This window comes from Aedes albopictus, chromosome 3 (assembly GCF_035046485.1).
Source record: "Aedes albopictus strain Foshan chromosome 3, AalbF5, whole genome shotgun sequence".
NCBI classification, from domain to species: domain Eukaryota; kingdom Metazoa; phylum Arthropoda; class Insecta; order Diptera; family Culicidae; genus Aedes; species Aedes albopictus.
In genome coordinates this window covers 383,686,000-383,706,207 of record NC_085138.1, presented here as the reverse complement: position 1 = coordinate 383,706,207, position 20,208 = coordinate 383,686,000, and the positions used below count along the sequence as shown (strand labels likewise).

At 39.4% G+C, this 20,208-nt stretch overlaps 1 protein-coding gene across 8 annotated transcripts in view; it reads left to right on the top strand.

The window, feature by feature from the left end:
* LOC109400777 (CD151 antigen) overlaps positions 1-20,208 on the top strand; it is a 323,911-nt gene that overhangs the window by 171,129 nt on the left and 132,574 nt on the right. The gene's annotated exons all lie outside the window — the stretch shown is intronic.

Below are 20,208 nucleotides of genomic sequence, written 5' to 3'. Positions count from 1 at the left end.
GCATCAGCAGAAGCCAGCCAGCAGGAAGCAACTTTCCCGAGGGAATGCTTCCTTCGCATGCAGACACATTATGGGACGGGACGACAACGAGCTTCATCGTCTGAGAAGTTGTTGTCGGTGAACTTTTGTACCCTTTTCCTTAATAAGTGACTTTACCAGACGTCGACGACAATATCCGCCCAGCAGCAACTGCTCTTCTAGACACACACCGAATGCTGGAAGGCCATTGACTCTGTCCTTCTTATCTAGCAGTAGCGCTTGAAACTGCCGGTATAGGTGAGGGGGAATAATAATTTTCCATTGGCTTTTTGCTTTGCGTTTCAATTAATGTCACTTAATGAAAACGGAGAAGATATTTGAAAATGAGTAGATTGAGATCAGTGCACTACAGTGCAAGCTATAATATTGCTTCTACCTGGTTGTTGATGATAGCTTCTGATCATTAAATAGTTTTACTCCGAGAAGACTAAGTGAATTCAACTTCAATGCTTGTTATTACTTCTGTACTATAACCACTTATTTCGTAGAATATATACTTATTCTTCCAAATTATTAAGTAAAAATTATGAAATACGAAACATATAGAAAGAAACTCAAACAAACTGATAACAGTTTTTGACAGACATGATCTGCTTATCAAACATCTGAGTGGGAGCTACAATATGTAGGATGGGGTTAGTGACCACTTCCATCACCGTTTTCATTACTGCCAAGCCCAACGTCTCTCTAGAACCACCTAGAAGGTATTGCTTTGGAGAGGGGCTAGTGCAAATTGTACCTTCTAGCCCAGTCAACCAGTGATCGTATAAGATGTTAAAGTGGAGGCGATATGCGTACATTTAACATGCGCCTAAATGGAGGCATGCACGCATATGGCAGCCACATTATCATCTTATGCAACATGTTATACGATTACTGGGAGGTTAGCTACGTCGCCTAGCAACGTTTCTCAACGTTGCACTCTGCATTGCACCCCTGGACGTACATGACATTCCTTAACACCGGACCCAGGATGGAACCTTGCGGAATTCCTGAGGTTAGGGGTGATACACAAATTATGTCACGCAAAAATCGACCTTTTTCAACCCTCGCCCCCCACTCCCCCTTATGTCACACTTTTTGTATGGGACCTCAATAGTTTTTGTAAGGTTCGTCACGCGCTGCCAAACCCCCCCTCCCCCCTAAAAGCGTGACGTAATTTGTATACGGCCCCTTATGTGAAAGAACTGCCGACCCACCTCTGTGTCGTAAACTAGTTTGCGATTCTGGCAGTAACTTCTGAAAATCTTGTACAGATATCCGGATATTTCCTGACGCAAAAACGCATCAGTAATAGCCGCCCAACTAGCGCTATTGAACGCGTTCCTTATATCCAGAGTCACTACTGCAAAGTAGTGAATTTCCCTCCTCCTACGCTGGGGCGCTATCTCGGCTGCCTTTGTAACCGACAGGATAGCGTCTACGGTTGACCTCCCCTTCCGGAAGCCGAACTGATGGTCTATATGCTAGTCTCCGGGTAGTTTCTACGCCTGTGGCAATAGTACCAGGCTCTGCCGCTTCCAAGCCTCTGAGAATACTCCTTCGTCCTGGCATTTCTGCATAGCAGGCCTGTACATCCCGGGAGCTTCTGCAATATATACTTTTAAGGCCAGGTTTGGAACTCTCTCCGGATCTGGGGCCTTACCCACGCTAAGGGACTTTGCTATCGCCGCAAGTTCCACATCGGTGACCCTCTCCTCATCGGAGAGGGAGGCCAAGGACTAGGATCAAAAAAGCCCCTCGACGATCCCCTCCAACCAGCCTGTAGGAGCCATTACACCTCTCGTCTTGGCCATCCCGATCCTGTAGGGATCACCCCACGGATTCGTATTGGCACTCTGACAGAGACCCTCGAAGCAGGCCTTTTTGCTTGCCCTTATCTCGGTCTTAAGCGCGGCTTTTGCAGCGGTGAACACCACCACTTGTCCTTCGTTTCGCTCTTCCTCAGATCGTGCTCGCTGCACCCGCGTTTAGCCCGTAGGCAGGCGCGGCGCAGGCGCTTGAGTCCACCAGTAAGCCGCTGCCCGAGCAAAGGCGGATAAGAAAATGATAACAAGTTCTGTTACCTGGTTATCATTCGTTTGATAATTGAGTTTGTTATCATTTAGGTTGAATTAAGAGCCAACATAACAAAAATGATAACTCATATTTACTTCTCGAATACCAAAATGATAAGAAGTTAAGTTATCATTGAGTTCAAGTTGATAACTAATTGTGTTATACAATATTTTGTTCAACATTTCATTTAGATATCAACATAAAAAAATACATGTGACTGATAACTGGTTTTGTTATCAATTAGTTATCATGTAGAGCTATTTTATCGACCAAAATAGTAAAAATCTACTTTACCGACATCGTCACCTATTGAAAAAAGTTTCTTGTAACTTACAACCAATGTTTTCGACTATTGCGCCCAGACGGGTCTCGAACCCTGATCGAGTGATTGTCGGTCGCAGCCGATAGCCCCTATACCAACGGGACTCATCGAGAATGAGAGTAATAAAAGGCTACGCTTTCGTACTGCAGTCGCATTGTAGGTGGGAAGCGGAATCTATTTTTAGATTCGAGGTTCATCAGACTCTCAGTTTTGGGAAAGCTTTGAAATGTGCGTTTGGAAACAGATAACATATTTTGTTATCATTTAGTATTTTTATGTTATCGCGATAGACCAAAATTATCGATTACTAAATTTGTTATCATCTGGTTATCATTAATTAAAAAAGATGATAACAAAAATAACAAAATGATAACACCGATAACACAGTTTATTATCAAAGTGATATCACTTTGTTATCCGCCTTTTCCCGGGTGGTCTCCCATTTCTAGGGTGGACTGGCCTAGGCATGGTCGCATCGCACACACGCGAGAGCACCGTCTAAACAGTAGGTTTCGCTCACGGCAAGACGAAGCGCTGCTCTAAATACCTCTACGGCGAAGTGTGATATTTTCCACCATCGAATTCTTGGCCTTGGCCTAGCGCCTCTTCTTGTACCCGATGCCTGCTGTTGTTGAAGTTGATTTTGTAGTGATCCGCCAGGTGCTCGCTGTTAGTATAGCCTAGCCATAGTCTACTCTGCAGTTCGAAATACTTGTTAGGCCAGGGACTGCTTTTGGCCAGGGTTACAAAAAAATTACGTCGAGTCCGCTTCGTTCCGGTTAAAAGTACTTTAAGTACCGACATTGGCCAGATCGACATCGAGTACTGCCAGTGCCTCTAGCAGAATCTGACTCCACTGGTTAGTAAAACGGCTTTACTCATTCCTCGATCCAGGCATTGAAGTCAGCACCGGCCTTCGATCTGTTGGTTCACCCGTTATACACCCTAGCAACTGCGTAAAATGCTCAATCGACCATCGCGGATATGCATAGCAGCCACAGGAGAAGACTTCGTTAAATTTGGCGACCACGGAACACTCGTAAAATACAGACCCAAGCTCCTGGACGGAATTTTTACCCGTGACTCATCCGCGACCCGCGATCTTTACCAATGGGTGGTACACGGTATGAATTCACTATGACGACACACTCATCGAGTACCTGACACAGCATTTTCTGGGCCGTGTTACAGAGGTTCAGGTTCAACTGCACTATGAATTGTCAGCTTAGACATGCTTGAAGGTTGGCTGGCACCTTGGGCCTCTAGGTTGATTGCTGTACACGGATTTCCCGGTACAAATTAAGCACTTTGGAGGGTTTGTGCAACTAGGCGCCATATGGCATTCACCTTCAGATCGCCTATAGAATTTGTTCCTGTCAGGGCCTTTGAAGTCCCACGACTTGTGTACCAGTTCAGGACACTTTAAGTGTATGCCCAGCGAGCATACCGACCAGTCTAACTTGAGCTTCCCTACTCTAACGCTACGATAGGATGGGACAACAGAAATTCGCCTGCCTTATTATTTGTTTCATTCAATTTCGTCGACGATGGAAATCCAGTGCTTCCACTTTTCTTTATTCCAAAACTTTCAAACTTGATTGAAATTTGGATGCATATTTCGCACCGTAAATCATTAAAAAGACGAAGTAGGCCTTGGCCGAGTAACAAGTATTTTTTCCACGCTGTCAAGTGTTTGCTAAAATACATCTGAAAAATTTCGAAGACGAATTGGATCATTGTCACAAGGTTTCGAATATGTAGTATACAAGCCGTTTACCGGATTTTTGGTTTGGACGTGGGTCATCGATCAAGTTTCGTTTCCCCCTATTGGCGTTGTGGAAGTCCGTTGGTTCCCTCCGAGAGGGAAATTTTGAAATTCGAAGGAGACCATTGAGCGATTCCAAGCGACAGCATCAAAATTAAGGAAATTTTTTAATTCATAATTTTCTATTGAAGTGAAACTTTGCACAGTTTTTCAGCTCCATCTAAATCGCCATTTTTCGATATCAAATTTTTATTTTGAATCACGACTAACTTTTTAAAAGGGTTTATGCGAAAATGATTCAAAAATATTCAAAAATCTGCACAACCAAAATGGTTCGTTCGATTGCTATGAATTTTTCAGCAAAGTCAGATAACTAAATGGTGATTCCTAAGAAAATATACACTGTAAAAAAACATCTTTTTTAACTTTAAAAAATATCATTTTTGTCACAAAAACTCAAATATCTCAAAACCCTATCTTTTTACCAACGTAATTTTTTTAGGGAAGACGGTCCATTGTATTAGCAATCTACCATACAAATTTGGTGATGGTAAACTAATAAACAAAAAAGTTATAACATTTCAAACATTTCACAATTTTCACATTTGGTAAATATTTTTTTCTGTGTAAATTATTTCGGTCCGAAATCGCAGTTTGATGCTGATTTTATCGTTCAGCAAAGTTAGATAACTAAATGGTGATTCCTAAGAAAATATACACTGTGAAAAAAAAATCTTTTTTTAACATTAAAAATTATCATTTTTGTCACAAAAACTCAAATATCTCAAAACCCTATCTTTTTACCAACGTAATTTTTTAGGGAAAACGGCCCATTGTATTAGCAATCTACCATAAAAATTTGGTGATGATAAACTAATAAACAAAAAAGTTATGACAATTCAAACATTTCACAATTTTCACATTTAGTAATAACTTTTTTTTAGTGTAAATTATTTCGGCCGGAAATCGCAGTTTGATGCTGATTTTATTGTTAATGGCATTGCGTGAGTAAAACAAGCTGTTTTTATTATGTATTATGTATATTATATGTACAGTAATGTTCCGGTTTTATCACGCCCTCCGCGCATTGGTCGTTTATTCATTAATTTGCTGTTACATTTGAGGACAAGTGTTTTCCCTCTTCTTCAAGATGAATGTTGAAAGCGTGTTTTGCAACGTTAAAAATATTGAAATGGGTATGGATGTTGAAGTATATTTCAAAGCATTTTTGAAAAGGGGTGTGATTAAATTGTTTAAATAGATGTCGCTCATGGTACGGTGGCATGACTCTCTGCACTTAGCACTTCTGGCAATTTCTCAGTTGTCGTTTTCGAAATTTTCAAACTTCCTACGCCCTGCTTTACCGATGATATACAGATGGCTCGTTTGTCAAAGTCTAGACGGCAGGACGTGCAAATGCGTAAATTTGTATTCAATTTGGGCATAACCAGTCTCTTTTAGTTTATCTATGGTGCTTACGGTGAGATTTCGTAACTCTTTTGAACATTTTTTTTCATCAAACGGTCTACAAGAGAGCGTTGAGTTGAAGACCTTTGAGAAAGCGACTGATCATGTTGTTCGTTAGATTATAATAAACACAATCACTTATTAGTTTTAACTGACTAGTTTGGTGTTGTTTGCTTGCCTGAAGAAAAAAATTAATATAAAATTTTTAATATCCATAGCGGTAGTATTTTTTTGCTTTTTCGTGAGCATTGGTATGGTATGTATACACACAAACAAACGTAACACTGACGAAATTTTCATTGACCACGCCTTTAACGATCATTTTGAATCTTGGTTGTGGCTTCCATAACCAGAAGAGTGCCCATCGTTTTTCTTTGCGTTTGACGTTTCACACTAGCGCCTTCTGATGACGATATTGCACAACGCAGTGTTTCGTGAAACATTTCCACCAGGTGATGGTAGTGTGAACTGGGCGATGGATTTTCACGAAAATTGTTCTAGGCGTTTCGTCTGTTTGTCTGTGGTATGTACCTCTCATGTATTTGTTGTTGTTGAAGTTACTCGCATTCTTCCGATCATAAAGTCTGTTCTCTAAGAGGTAATTTTTTTTTTTGCAGATCAACTAGACGTATACGCGTATATATTAAACTTTTATTATGCAGCTTTCGTCTTAAAAATAAGTTTAATTCCATTTTTCTTATGATCAACAGCTTTTCAACACTATCAAGGGATTTTTTCACCAGTCACGTACAACAAAAAGTATGACACTCTCAATATTTTTGATCATAACACTGGATTGCGTCTAAGGGAGCATCCATTAAGTACGTCACGCTAAAATTGAGAATTTTCAACCCCCCCTCTCCCTTTCGTACGGGTTTTTCCTATACTTAATACATTGCTTGTCACACTTTCACAAACCCCCTTCCCCCCTAGGACCGTGACGTACTTAATGGATGACCCCTAAGTTTCAAATATAAACTATAGTAATTATGAATAATCAAACAAAAATATCATGAAAACAACTTGTTTAGTTCAGGTGGTAGCCTTTACAATAAAATCAGCATCAAAATATATTTTTTTTTTGCTAGGTTTCTAGCTGCACTCTGAATAGAGTTAAAACCTCTACACTAGACCCGAAGATAGAAAAGAGTACGTAATCTTTCAGAAGCAGTTTGCCAGCCGTACGCGGAAAATGATATCCATTAAGACACTGTTGCCTACTGACTCAGAAAGTTACGGTAGAAGGTTGAAAAGTTTTCAATTGGTCAGTCAGTCAGGATTTGCCTATGTAGTGTTATGGTCACACGGTTTGTGTTTGTCTTCTTGTTTGATTTTGAGGTATGGTTCAATATGTTTTTTTTTCTCGTGAAGTCAGCTGTCGTATGTTTGTTTTTTCCATCGAATCAATCGAGCCCTGTATGTTAAAATATAGTCGATCCTGTGTCAAATTATTTTCTTGATTTCGCTAATCGTTTTCTACTTCTCTGTGTTCCTCTCTTGTGTCCTTAAATTGTGATCAGTTCAAAACCCACAGAAACATGTAACTGAACTTCTGATATTTTTCTGTTGGTGTCATAATACCATCTAAGAGTTGAACAAAAATACGCCAAGTTGGTCAGTTAATTGCAATAAAATTTCAAAATAATAAAGATTGCATGTCAACTATTATGTATTCATCCCCCTACAAATACTATGAAAACTATTAAAATTCGTTCAATTGTCCTATATAAACCATGTCATTTTCTCAAGCGTAGCCTAGAAATGTCAACCTAGTCATACACAAGTAACGTTGTTCAGTAAATAAAAAGCAGTCAGTTTTTGTCCAAAATGTCACGTCGAACGCATTGACGTCAACAATGCGTTTAAGTGTTCGCATGTTAGCTTCGAATCCATCAGCACAATTAAGTGCTGCAAATCTCCTTCCCACTATTAATTCTTCGGTCGATTTTAATTGCTTTATTTAAAGAAAATATGACCAACTAACATTGTAAAAATTCGAAAAAAGCGACTCTGACATTAATTAATTACTAATCCAAATCAACCGAGAAACGTGGGAAATAGAGCCCAAACAACATTTTGAAGTCAGTTGGCTGTAAAAGGTTCCAAAACCTGTCACAAATCCTATAATACTTTTATTAGGATTTGTAACGATCTTCAAAACCTTCTTATATCCAACCGACTTGGAACTATTGCTTGGGAATAGACTCTACTGAGCCCCGGCGGTTCCTCCGTGTTTATCGAGCATGTCTGATGCATATGATCAGCCATACTCCATCTGCAGCAGCCGGTTCGTGATGAACCGTTGGAGGCGCATTGAAGTGTTAAAAAAAGGTGATATGTTTCACTAAAGAACACTACATTACAATAACCAAAATGAAACTCCTTCACTTTAATACCGTCAACCCCTGCGAACTTGGCCAGGGAATAAAATCAGCATCAAAATATAACTCTCGAAATAATTTACACAGAAAAAAAAATTTTTTTTGTTACTAAATGTAAAAATTGTGAAATGTTTGAAATGTCATAACTTTTTTGTTTATCAGTTTACCATCACCAAAATTTTATGGTAGATAGCTGATATAATGGGTCATTTTCCCTAAAAAATTGACGTTGGTAAAAAGATAGGGTTTTGAGATATTTGAGTTTTTGTGACAAAGATCATATTTTTTTAAAGTAAAAAAAGAAATTTTTTACAGTGTATATTTTCTAAGGAATCATCATTTAGTTATCTAACTTTGCTGAAAAATTTATAACAATCGAACAATCCGTTTTTGCTGTACAGCTTTTAGAATATTTTTGAACTATTTTCGCATGCACCCTTTTGAAAAGTTAGTCGTGATTGAAAATGAACGTTTGATATCGAAAAATGGCGATTTAGATGAAATTGAAAAACTGTGCAAAGTTTCAGATATTTTTGAAATGGTCGCTCAGGATCGACTGACATGACTCCGTGGAATTCCTCCATTCAATCGTGAAAACACATGTATTGAATGTATTCGAGATTGCTGAAAATTTGGTGTTACCAGCCGTTTCCCAAATTTGTGGTTCAAGTCGATTGGTGTTGGATATCTACGGTTGAGCTACGTAAAACTGCTAAAAGACCGTGGTGATCTTTGGTGCTAAGGACGGTGATGATGGTGAACTGATCGTGATTCAACCACGTGTATGCCGTAAGAGCGATCCGCGGTTTTTGATATCTGAATCAACCTGATAAATTTGAGGGCGAGTATTGGAATTATCTGGTGAGTTTGTTGATTTCAAACGAAAGGTTCTTTCGTTTATAGTGAAATAAATCAAAAATACAATTGATTGTGCACCAAATCAATGGTATTTATCAATGTTCAGACACAGGAGCCACTTTAGGTTGATTTACATTTGGATTCTGACATTTTAAGTCGATAAAACTTGAATAGAAAAATACAATGATTTTGAATATTGGTATCACATGCTAAACCCACAAACTAGCAACACGGCCAAACCAATAACAAAGCGATCTGATCGCAGCAAACGGGTATCAATTTCAACCAATCAGCAACTGGTCTCCGTTTGACAGCAAAATGGTCTCAAATCGGCTGACTACGTGACGCATCCTATCCTAGCTCTAACGGACTTATCAGCTTCCACCATGGGTAGCTGAACCAAGGCCACCTATGTTCGTTCCTAGCGGATGCACCTCACACTGTTACCGCAATATCGTGACAATCTCTTCAGCGTTCGTGAGCACGTCTGGCTTATTGATATTTAGAGCCGCTACAGCAGAGAGAGCACTCACTTTCACACCGCCTGTCCGAGTACGTTGACTCTATAGGCGCAGCGTTTCTCAAACTATGGGTCGGTCGCGACCCACTGGTGGGTCGCGAGCTGGTTTTTGGTGGGTCGCGAAGGCTTTGGCGATATTGTAATACATGTCTTATGAAACTTATGTCAATTGGTAACCACTTTCCATCTTAAAAATACTCTCTTAGACAATCGGCAGGTAAAAGGTAAATTCTATTCCATTTTTTGTAATAATAGCTTTGTCTGGAGTTTATTTAGTATTGAAATACTTCCGTTTGCGTTCTGAAATCGATTCTGAAAGTATGTGTCTTTGATCAAAAATTTAAAGATTCTGATAAAAATAAGATCAAGTTATTACCGGCATATTCTTTTGGATTTACACGCTAAGTTAAGCAGACGTTTTACACCCTAAGAATATCAGAAAAATTGAAAACTTTTCGATAAGAAACCACCAAAAATTTGGTAAAGTCCACCGAAAAATCTGTTTTATTTTACGAGCTTCGCTAAAGTTCGGTTAAATTCTGCTAAAACTTACACTTTTTTTGTAAACTTTTACAGAAATCAAAACATTTAAATAAGGCCAGAACAATTCTAGTTTTCTTCTTTTCAGTGTACATAACTGTGGTGCATAATTAATCGAATAAACGCCGATTTTCATACAAAACCGCTAAGTTTAAGATGCTGTAACTTTGGTTTGCGTTGATGGATTGAGCTCAATTTTTACACGTAGCTATACGGCACGCGCGTAAATCAAATGGGTGCCGCTCACTTTTGCACATTTTGAACGCCTTGCCACGCCCAAACCTGTAAACGAAAACATTGTGTACTTTTTATATGCAAAATTCAGCATATTGAGCTCAATCCATCAACGTAAACCAGAGTTACAGCATCTCAAGCATGGCCATTTTGTATGAAAATTGGCGTTTGTCCGATCAATTATGCATCACAGTGTAACTATTAAAATCTATGAAACAATAAAATGGTATTTGTTCAGAAAGTAAGTCTAAATCTTCTAAAATGACTCATGTTATGAAAATACGTGCTGGTGGGTCGCCAAATTCTATAACAATCAGAAGTGGGTCGCAAGCTGAAAAAGTTTGAGAACCCCTGCTATAGGGTGTCCCAGAAAGTATGGGCTCAACTTTGCAACTCTGCCATTTGGGAATGGATGCATAAACAAACTATATTTTAGCACATATCCTGCCTTAATATATTAAAATCAAATGCCAATTATTCAAATTTGCATTTAACGCTTCCTTTGAATGCGGTAGAACATTCCCTAAAATACCTTTCAAAGCTTCTGCACAATAGCTTTATTTTTCAATAACATTGCTTAACAAATTATTTTCTACGCTTGAAATTAAGCTTGATAAAAATTTCAAAAAATGTATCCGTGTATTTCTACTTGCATATCTATTATACAACCCTTAGTTTGAATTGAAAACATATACTTTTGAATCTAAAAAATGAATTGAAACACAAAAATCGATATTTTTGAAAACCCGTTTTTCTAATAGTTGAAAACAAGCTTCTGAATATATATCACGACTTGCAAAAAATGACATTTTTATTTCCCTATAAGTAAAATACATGCTCCAGCTTTATAAAGTGTAGGTTGAATTATTTTTATTCCCGTGAAAACATGTTTCAAAACTCGAATGTCTGTAGACATGTCTTATCCAGAAACAGAAAAGGCGGATTTTTCAGTTTTCTCAAAATTCTGAAATACTCGTACGCACAGGCAAAACAATTTTTTACAAAAGAAATCAATCAACCATCTGAGGAAACATGTTTTCGAATATATCATGTGAAAAAAAATTCGGAAAAAATGTTTCGAATTTGGATATTTGGCAAAACCGTAAATAAGTAGTTTGTGCAGAAGTTTTAAAAGGTGTTTTTTCATTTTAAAAATTTTGCACACAAAAACTATTTTTATTCCATAATTCCTTTACAGGCATCAATTAAAATACTTTAAATAAAAAAAACAAAAATATAAAAATTTTTGTTTGTTATGAAAATGATTGTGTTTGCGCTATACAAAGTTGTGCCCATACTTTCTGGGACACCCTATAAAATCCACGAGCTGGCATCGCTCCTCATTGCCTTAACACTTACGTGTTCTTAGCTTCATCCGTCTTGATGACCTTACCTTACCTTCAAATGGTTTGGTATTACTGAACTCCTGTTCCTCTATTTTGTAAAAATCGACTAGCTCTGACCTCATCTTCTCAGGGTCTGACGGTTTACTTGCTTTGGAGGACTGACGAAACAGACATATGAAAATAAAGTGAAATAATCCAAGAAGAAGATTTCTTTCCATAAGAAGGGACAAGTTCAATAGAAATTAAAGCTTTTTTTTTAATTGTATTAACCTACCCATAGATTAGTATACAAAGCTACTGTGTACATTGTGCATTTCCGCACAGTAATGCGGGAAAGAAATCACCCAGCCGATGGAACACTAAACACGTCTTACCACGTAGAGGAGTTACCACCGAAAGAGCTCTACGTCTACAGATAGCTCCTTCTGAGATTCTTCCAGGAGTTCATTCAGGGTTTCTCCAAAAAATCCATCTGGAATAGCTCCAGGAGCTCCTTTTGGGATTGCTCTATGATTTCCCTTCAAGATTCCTCCAGGAGTTTCTACTGAAATTCCTCTGGAAGTTTCCTCAGGGATTCCTTATGTGATTCCTTTTTTCTGGGATTCCCAGAAAAATTCCTGTGGAAATTTTATCCCAGGATCTATTTGAGGAAACCCAGAAGGAACACTATGAGAAATTCCTTATAAAATAACTGGAGGATTTACTTAAAAATATGTTAGACGAATACTTCAAGGAAGCTTTGCAGAAATAATGTAAGGAACTCCAGGAATAATGCCATAAGGAATTCCATAAAAAAAATCCTGGAGAAATAAAACTCTTGGAACATTTCCATTTAAAATATTTTAAAGAATTTTAGAATGAACCAAGCAGGAATCCCAGAAGAAATCCTAGAAGAAGTTCCTAGATGATTCCCGTGAGGAGTTTCTGGAAAACCCCCATGAGAAATTCTTAAAGAAATCCCGATTTTGGGAAAACTGGCTTCAAAATTTATTCAAGCTTCTCAATAACATCACTGCAAATATTTACTACAATTCGCAACAGAATTGCCAACCAACATTGGGTGGGGATCCAATAAAACCACAAATTTAGCAGATCCCAGCGACCAATCGCATAGGACCACCCTTCATAAACCCTTTCAATGCCTTTTGAGCTATATGTACCTATCACGAAACCTTCTAACCACCTCTAGTTTCTGGTAGATTTTTTGTATAACTTGAGATTACGCTACGCTTTAAATACGCCGGTCTGTTTGTATCGTTCCACATTCTGCCGGATATCATGCTGCATCAACCGCCAGTGTTGCAATATTCTAGTCCAAAATCGCTCAGCACTCCTCGTCAAATCAATCGTTCCACCCGATGGTGCTTTCGGTTGTGTCGTTGATGACTGCCTTAACTGTACTCTAGCAGTCCGCTAGATGGGCCACTTCCTCGTCTGGTAACACTGCCTCGAGATTCTGCACTAATGCTGAAGTGACATTTGTTATTTTCAGTCGCTCTAGGTTGTACCGTGGCGGTCGCCGGTATCTTACGTTGTTGATCACGGAGAGTTTTGGGCGCAGTTTCCCCAGAATTAGAGTCGATGTTGGCGCCAAGCTAAGTCCTGACGTCCATAATGTCGGAGAAGTACCGTCCGTCAATCAGAACGTGGTCGATTTGCGATTCCGTCTGCTATGGTGATCTTTAGGTGTAACAGTAAAGGAGGATTGTTTTGGAAAAAGGTACTACTTATGGCCATATTCTTGGAGGCGGCGAAACCGATGAGTCGTAGGCCGTTTTCGCTTGTCAGTGGGTTCGTGCTGACTTTTCCAATTGTCGTTCTGAATTGCTTCTCCTGTCCTACTTGAAGCATTGTAGGTCTTGACGTCGTGTCTTGGGTAGCGGTCGTACTGGCGTTCGAGCTGTGCGTAGAATGCGTCATTGTCATCATCAGCGCTTCATGAATGTGGGCTGTCCACGTTGATTATGATGCTGTTGAAGAATCGGCCCTTGATTCTTAGCCTGTCTATTTTATTCGTCAAGCTGTTGATGTGTGAGCATAAAGTTGAAAGATGTTTTCTGCTTGCATGTACTTCAGTACCCAAGAAACAGACATAGCTGAATAACAGTTTCTTAAGCTGAAGTTTGCTTTACAGTTGTTTGTTCAACTCTTATACAGCTAAAATGTTTGTTGGGTAGTTCTAGCTGATGGTAGGTATATGATGACCTCTGAACGCTCGCACCATGACTCCTGTATAAAACACCTTCAGCAGCGCTACCGTTACCTTCAGTAGGTCGGCGAGTACTCGGGTGCTCACGATAAAACTGGAGATCGACATCTCCACATACCGAGCTCCCTATCGCAAATCCTTTTTATTCGCTGGGGTCATTGCCATCAGTCTCGGTTCGTATTATTTAGTAACTGACATGGCTCGTGCTATGTAGAACATTGACCATGTGCCCCGTACTTAATTGGGACAAATCTGGTCAGCCCCTCTTCAGACTGCAATCTAATCAAACTGCATTCAACTTCGGAAAATTGAAACATTTATCTCAATCTAATGTCAACAGCTTGCAGCAATTACACCAGCCAAACGAACAACGATGGAGAAGAAAAAAACCCGCTGTCTGCAGCAACACTCCTTGTTGTAACGCGGGCAAACATTGTCACTCCTTAATAAAAAGGCGGCACAAACAGATCCATCACTGTCGTCTGCATTAATTTGTGCCACTTTACAAGAGTGCCGAGAACCTGAACCTACAACACAACTAGCAGGCGATTGGCAGAAATGCGTGTGCCAGACGTCGTCCACATCGTCGTCATCTTCGTCGTCAAACGAGATGCATTACCAATGAGGAACTTGGTTGAATCTGTCTGTCCGAGGGCGACCAGCTAGTACTACCATCATCAACCTCATACTACTGGACTGGCCTTTCGTCGTCTCGGGCACCGGGCTCGGTACAACTTCTCGTCACGTTATAATGCTGGCAATTCATAAATATTTAATTTACGCTAATAAACGCCATGAATGAATGAATCATTTTGCCTCAATTCCAGTAACTTGCGAGCTTCGGGTCGAGTCGACGTTTTCGCCTGTGTTTCTATGCTTTTGGATGGCTCTAGCATATTGCTTCCCGATTGGGAAGACTTATCCGGGCTGGAACATAGTTTTTCCTCGCCTGTGCATCGTTTTTCACGGAAGGGTGTAAGAGACGCTATGTTTTTTCGGCTAGTATGCTTCGTTGCAGATAGTAGGCGACGACAGAAATTGGTTCTGTTCTAGCCAGCGATGGAGCAATAAATGAATCCACATGAATTGGTGAGCTCGTTTCATGCTACTGTTTTGTTTCTGAATTTTGTTTGATTGATTATTCTTTTTTGTGGTGAATTTAAATTTGTTGACAAAGTTTGACCCATCCCAGGTGTTACTAATCAATGTCACTAACACGAGCTTAGCATAACTTCCCAGTCGGGTTGTCTGCATCCACGAAACGCGACGACAACGAGGTTGTCGTTTGCCATTGATGCCGCAATTTAATCAACAGAAACAGAGTAAAACCGATGTAGAAAGATAACAGCGAACAGCTCCCAGTCTTCCAGCATGGAATTTTCACCCGCATCTGTTCTCCGACCGTCGCTCTGTACTGGACCGGACCGGGATTTTGAAGCAGGTTTGACGAAGCGCCGCGACGACCACCGAGCTGGATGTGGAGTAAAATTGCCAGCCCATTCGCTGCAGCAGCACCGTAGGTCTGGTCTGGATCTGGCGCAGTCTGGAGCGAAAAAAAAGACACTATGTTGTTTTATCGCGTGCTAAATGATGCAATCAGTAGGAAAAATCAAGATGCTCACCGAAGCTGTTCATTTTTTTTTCTGGATTTGGTACAGAGGGGCATGATTGTCGTCGCGCGTGTTGCTCTCATCAAGCATGGATGCAAGATGCAAGTCGTTTGTGTTGCCTCTGCGTGCCATGTTTATGCTTGACCCTCGGATTATGTCTTTTGTGTTGGAACCGTCAATGTCAGTCGAATGGGATTTGTTTGGAGATAGGAGCATGGATGGGTAGTAAGAATTAGAAGATTTTTATCGAATGTTATGACACTTTGAAACGTATTTTGCCACAAGAAATTGTTTGTAAATTTCTAATATAGTTCCCCAGGATCCGTTTCTTTTTCCTTTTCTTTTATGCAACAACTTTTCTGCAAGAATTTTTTAGAAAAATACATGAACTTCGAAATAGTCATTCGTACTTCCTGAGTTCAGGAGCTCATCCGAGATCATCCATGTACAGGGGATGGCCAAAATGTTTGGGATAGGTAAGGGGCTGTTCATAAACCACGTAGACCAAAATTTGGCAATCTCAGACCCCCCCCTCCCCCCTCGTAGACTTTTGTCCATACAAAAAATTTGAAATTTGTATGGAGCGTAGACTTTGGCCAGACCCCCCCCTCCCCCCAAAAAGTCTACGTGGTTTATGAACGGCCCCTAACTTTTTTTCTCCCACAAAAAAAATCAACATGCTGTATCTTTTCATAGAGTGCATAAAAAAATCTCAAATTTTGACTGTTTGTCAACCTATTATATGTGCATCATTGGTACAAATTTGGGTTCGATTGATTAATATTTCGCGAAGTTAGAACCGTTCGGGTAAAACGCTATTTTTTAGACAACTCATTTTTGAACTGTCATATCTCGGAAACCAGTGAACCGAATTGAATGAATTTTTTAACGTTTATCAACAATATATTGATACTTAATACGACGTTATAAAATGTTATATTTTCTCACGGCGAATTAAGTTATACCGGGTTGAAATTTTTACCCATATAGAGGAAAATAAGTCAAATTTACAATACCACACAAAAATTATTAAATGTGTTCTTCCTTCAATCTAAATTGGCTCTAATATATCTGATTAGAGATAATTTGAGAACAGAAGTGGAAAATCTTTGGATATCAACACTAAAATTTATTGACATTGATGTGAAAAAATTACATTTTTTCGAGAAAAATCCAAAAAGTGTCAATCCATGATAACTTTTTTCAATGTTTAAAAAGTACATATGTTTCAATAGTTTGTGAAGCATTTACATATTGTTAGTGTACGTGCAAAATCTCATTCAATTCGGTTCACTGGTTTCCGAGATATGACAGCTCAAAAATGAGTTGTCTGAAAAATAGTGTTTTACCCGAACGGTTCTATCTTTGCGAAAGATTTATCAATCGAGCCCAAATTTGTACCAATGATGCACATATGATAGGTTGACAAACAATCAAAATTTGAGATTTTTTGATGCGCTATATAAAAAGTTATAGCATGTTGAACTTTTTTGTGAGAGAAAAAAAGTTGCCTATCCCAAACATTTTGGCCATCCCCTGTATTTCTTCAGATGTTTCTCCAGATATTCCTTAAGAAGTTCTGTAAGAATTTATTCATGAATTTATCCAGGCATACCTTCGAGAGTTTCTCTCAAATCTTCTCCAAGAATTCCTTCGAAAGTTGTTTCGGAACACGACCAAGAATTCTTCCAGGATTTTCTTCTGGACTTTGTCTGGGAATTCCTTCAGAAGTTCTTTCCAGAATATCTTTCGGGGGTTTCACCGGAAAGTAACTCAGAAGTCCCTCAGGGACATCTTTAAACAGATTCTCCTAGAATTCATTCGGGAACTACCCCAGGACTTCGTTCCTGAATTTCTTTAGGAGTTAAACCAATAATTCTCTGGGAATTTCTTCAAGAGTTTCTCCAGAAATTTTGTTAAGGACTTTCGCTTAAAGTTTTAAAATTCCTTCAGCATTTTCATTGGACGTTTTGTCAATAGTCCCTCCGGGAATTCTTTGAGTAGTTTCCCCAGGAGTTCCTTAGGAAAATCTTTCTAGAGTTCCTCTGAAAATTCTTCTGGATACAGTTTTAAAAGTGTCTCCACGATTTCCAACCTTTTTGCCTTTCTCGTACACCAAAGTGTACCGAAAGGCTATATGTTCACTCCAAAAACGAAAATTTGATAGAGCCTCCGGAGGGGTCAAGTGTTATATACCAATCGACTCAGCTCGACGAGTTGAGATGATGTCTGTGTGTATGTATGTGTGTGTGTGTGTGTGTGTGTGTGTGTGTGTGTGTGTGTGTGTGTGTGTGTGTGTGTGTGTGTGTGTGTGTGTGTGTGTGTGTGTATGTATGTATGTGTGTGTATGTGTACAAAAAGGTCACCTCATTTTTAGATAGTAAATATGAACCGATTTCAACGATCGATGGTTCATTCGACGGGGTGTATTGTCCCATTGTTTCCTATTGAAAATGGTTCAGATCGGTCCAGCCGTTCCGGAGTTATGGCCATTTAGGTGTTCCGGACCGGTACCCCAGGAAGGGGCCAGATTTGAAAATGCACGTTTTCTATTATCTGATGAATTATAAGTAGGAAAATAGTCTCAGACTACATCTGAAACGGTAGTGTTCCGGAACCGGTTCCGGGTGTCCCGCCGGAAGTGGCCAAATATAAAAGTAAACATAACCCATGCATGCGACACATCAAAGAGCGGCATTTTCGATAAAAAGATGAACGGTAAGCAGGAAAATAGTTTCAGACAATATCTGAATCGGTATTGTTCCGGAACCGGCTCCAAATGTCCCGCCGGAAGTGGCCAATTAAAAAAGTGAACCAAACCCAGGCATGCGACACATCATATAGCGGCTTTTTCGATAACCAAATGAACGGTGAGCATGAAAACAGTTTCAGACCATATCTGAACCGGTTGTGTTCCGGAATCGGTTCCCGGTTCCGCCGAAAGTGGCCAATTAAAAAGTGAACCAAACCCAGGCATGCGACACTTCATATAGCGGCTTTTTCCATAGCCAGATGAACGGTAAGCAAGAAAATAGTTTCGCACCGTATCTGAACCGGTTGTATGTATTCCTGAACCGGTTCTGGGTGTCCCGTCGGAAGTGGCCAATTAAAAACTGAACCAAACCTATGCATACAACACACCAAATAGCGGCTGTATCGATTACAAGATGAACGGTAAGTTGGAAAACAGTTTCAAACCATATCTCAACCGGTTGTGTTCCGGAACCGATTCCAGGTCCCGCCGGAAGTGACCAATTGAAAAAGTTAACCAAACCCAGGCATGCGACACATCATGTAGCGGCTTTTTCGATAACCAGATTAACAGTAAGCAGGAAAATAGTTTTATACCGTATCAGAACCGGTTGTGTTCCGGAACCGGTTTCAGGTGTCCCGCCGGAAGTGACCAGTTAAAAAAGTGAACCAAATCCATGCATGCGAAACATCATATCATCAAAAATGTTCGGTAACCAGATAAAAAGGGAAGCAAGAAAAAAGTCTCTGATCACACCTAAGATTACAAGCAGTGTTGCAGAATCAGGATTGGATGCATCGTTGGAATTATGAAGGTGAATAAAATCAATACAACCGATAAATTTGCGTAAAAGAACAAAATCTTGATAAAAATTCAAGCGATCTTGTCAAATCACACCGTTTTAGATTCCTGAGGCGTAATTATACAGTAGGATGGATCAACGTTGCATGGGAAAATTTTGATTTTATAGCACCTTTTGCGTTTGAAATTACTGTGAACAATTTTGATGCAACTGGTTGAGCCCTCGCGCTCTGTAACACGGTTGAAATTTGAATGGGTTTTGTTATGGGAAATTTCGCGTACTAGCACTTTGTCAAATTTTACATGAATCTTATAACCAATGATAATAAAATAAAGCACATATAAAGTGTGCAGAAAAAAATTTGCCGAAATGTCTTGATAATGATCGGCATCCAGTGCTAGTGAAGGTGGTCAAGCAGTCAACTGAGAGGATTGATATGTTTCAGCTCTGTCTATACGTTTAACATAACGTCGGAATATGAGCCATCCATAAGTTTCCAAATTCGATTATGGCTTTGATAAAATTCTTGCTTATTCAAAGACTGACACAAAATTCGATTTTCTCTCAAGTCACGAGGGGCCCCCCCTTGGAAGTTGTGGCCGGAATTCAACATTTTGAGGAAGAGCACAAATAATTAAACTAATAAATTTTTAAATTTTAAGGTGAAATTAGAGTCCTCCAAAAAATTTCTTACTAAATCCGATGAGTTAGGCGGTTTTGTTTAATTGTTTAAATATTTATTCATCAAATACATTTATTATTTATTCAAGAGTATTCTCAAGATTCAGGAACACTTCGGCTTACGGCTCTTGAGTACATATTCGACGAGAAAGGCACTATCACCACTAGGTGGATTACTATGGGTTTTTATATTCAATGCAGGAGTTCCTTCAGCAATACAGAATTTATAGCAAAAGTTCTTCTGGAAATAACTTCAGGAGTTCCTCCGTAATTGCTTCCTTCCTCAGAAATATCCTCAAAAGTTGTTTTTGGTATGTTTTTCAAGAGTTCCTCCGAAATTTCTTCCAGGAATTCAAGCTAGTTCAAGAGTTCCTCTGGAAATTCCTTTAAAAGTTTTCCCAGACTTTCTTCGGAAGTTCCTCCAGAATTTTCTCAAGAGTTTTTTCTGGGAATCCTAGGAGCTCCTCGGAGAATTGCTTCATGAGTTCTCTCCGAAATTCCTTCAGGAGTTTTTCCGGGAATTTTCCTTCAAGGAATTCCATCAGAAGTTTACTAGGAAATAACTTCAAGTTCCTCAAAAAAAAGTTAAGAGATTTCTTTACGATTTGTCCTGGTATTTCTTAA